Below are 2,470 nucleotides of genomic sequence, written 5' to 3'. Positions count from 1 at the left end.
GGATGTTTTTCGTCGGCAGGGACTGGGAAACTGGTCAGAATTGAAGGAATGATGGATGGCGCTAAATACAGGGAAATTCTTGAGGGAAACCTGTTTCAGTCTTCCAGAGATTTGAGACTGGGATGGAGGTTCACCTTCCAGCAGGACAATGACCCTAAGCATACTGCTAAAGCAACACTCAAGGACTTTAAATCCTCCTGAGACCCAGCCCATTGACTTATGTCCACTGTAGTGGACATTTGAGTTTCATCCCTCTTCTTGGAATCTTTTGTGCAAGTCTCTTAATTCCTGATGTACTGTACAGAGGACATCCTGGGCTTTTCAGTGATATGTCATTTGATTGGCTGGGAGGCCGGGAACCGCCTCTATCTTTCCTTTCAAAATGGACGGCATAGGAACAAGCACATTTTATGGAAAGATGAGAGGTAAGTCAAATATTGTTTGTCTATGGTTTTGCTACTATGATAATCATATATTTTCTTGTTCATGAAGGTATTAGGAATCATATATTTAGTTCTGATAGCAACTAAATTATGTATCTTTTGAAAGATTTGCCATTTTATGAATGTCAATTATAGTGGACATCAGGACTATCTTCATGTAAATAATGACTCCACATTGTCGTAGGAAACAGAACTGAAGCAGAAAGAATTCTTTACCGAATAGTCGAGGGAGATTCAGATTTGGAGTTGTCAGATGATGAGAGAGATGAGGATAAGTTTCAACCAGTGATACAAAACGGTGATGAAGAAGAGGAAGACAATGCAGAAGGCTCAGTTGAAGGGACAGATGCAGACACAGACACAGATACAGACAGGGACGAACAGGAAACTCGTCGCCCTCTGTGGGCCAGGAGTAACATGTATGTTTGATGCAGTTCCACAATTTTAAATTCAGCTGCATTGAGTATTTAAACTGTTATTACTTATCATTTATTATTCTTTTTTCCTTCATATCAGATTTGCACCTGTGTTACCTGGGCTTCCTGTGTGTCAAGATGACCCTACAACACGTGCAGACTGGAGTCCAATTGAATACTTTTCACAGTACATTGACAACAAGGTCTTTGAAGATTTGGCAACATACACAAATCAAAGAGAGCTGCAAATCAAAGGAGTGTGCATGAACACCACGCCACAAGAAATAAAAATCTTCTTGGGCATTTCAGTCCACATGGCCTGCCTTGGCTATCCCAGAATTAAAATGTTTTGGGCCAACAAAACTAAAGTGCCAGTCATAAGTAGCAAAATGACTAGGGATAGATTCTTCAGGATAAGAAATTCCCTCAAGATTGTCAATGACCTGGCTGTAACAGAGGAAACAAAGAAGGCAGATATTCTTTGGAAAGTCAGGCCAATACTCGATCGTGTGCGCCAAGGCTGTCTCAGCCTTGCAAAGCCAGAAAGGGTCTGCATTGATGAGCAAATCATCCCATTCACAGGCCGTTGTCCAGTCAGGCAATATGTTCCCGGCAAGCCAAACCCTACTGGCCTAAAGGTCTTTGTCCTTGCATCCCCAAATGGTCTGATGCTTGATTTTGAAGTCTACCAAGGGAAGAATACCTTTACAGTCCAAAGGTTAGGAGTTGGAGCTGCAGCAGTTCTACGCATGGTTGAATCTGTTCCAACAGGAAGCCACATATTCTTTGACAGGTACTTCACAACCATAGATCTATTGGATGCATTGCTGGCAAAGGGCCTTCCTGCAACTGGAACTATAATGAAGAACCGTGTCCCAAAGCTGTGCCAGCTGCCAGTAGACAAACAGTTGAAAAAAGAGGGGAGAGGAACATCAGTGTCAGTGGCCAGAAAGAGTCCTGAGCTGGCCATCACAAAATGGTTCGACAACAAACCAGTGCTCATCCACTGTACATGGGAAAGACCCAGAAGACATCTGTACCAGATGGTCCCAGAAAGAAAAGCACCTGGTCCAGGTTAAAAGACCAGCAGTAATTAAGCAGTATAATGATAACATGGGTGGCGTAGATCTTTGTGATCGCATGCTTAGCTTCTATCGTATGTCAAGCAGGACCAAGAAGTGGACATCGCGCGTGATCAGTCACTTCTTTGATGTTGCCATCACCAACTCCTGGATACAATACCAGTCTGACAGCAAAGCTCTGCACAGACCATCCAAGAACACACATCAGTACCTGGACTTCAAACTACTCCTAGCTGAGGAGCTGTTGGAGAGTCCGGAACTGGAAAACAGCTGTGAAGAGAGTGAGGATGAGTATGAGCCACCATCTAAAATGAGGATCCCACAACCAGAGCCATCTGTGCGCAGACTAGGAGCCATGCACATGCCTGAGATGATGGATACCAAGCATGCAGAAAGATGCAGAAATAAGGGCTGCAAGAGCAAGACGTACATGAGATGTACCAAATGCAAGATGTTCCTCTGCATTACCAAAAAGAGATATTGCTTCCAGGACTTTCACCACTAACAAAGAAAATACTAAGAACAAAAT

At 43.3% G+C, this 2,470-nt stretch overlaps 1 long non-coding RNA gene across 1 annotated transcript; it reads left to right on the top strand.

Moving 5' to 3' along the window:
- Nucleotides 1-222: 222 nt before the first annotated feature.
- Nucleotides 223-1,298, top strand: LOC311109118. The gene is made up of 2 exons (XR_014610573.1): nt 223-425; nt 960-1,298. It is a non-coding gene; the product is annotated as an uncharacterized lncRNA (long non-coding RNA).
- Nucleotides 1,299-2,470: the final 1,172 nt, after the last annotated feature.

Source organism: Coregonus lavaretus (assembly GCF_964263955.1).
Source record: "Coregonus lavaretus genome assembly, chromosome: 34".
Classification (NCBI taxonomy): Eukaryota; Metazoa; Chordata; class Actinopteri; order Salmoniformes; family Salmonidae; genus Coregonus; species Coregonus lavaretus.
This window is presented reverse-complemented; position numbering and strand designations above follow the sequence as displayed.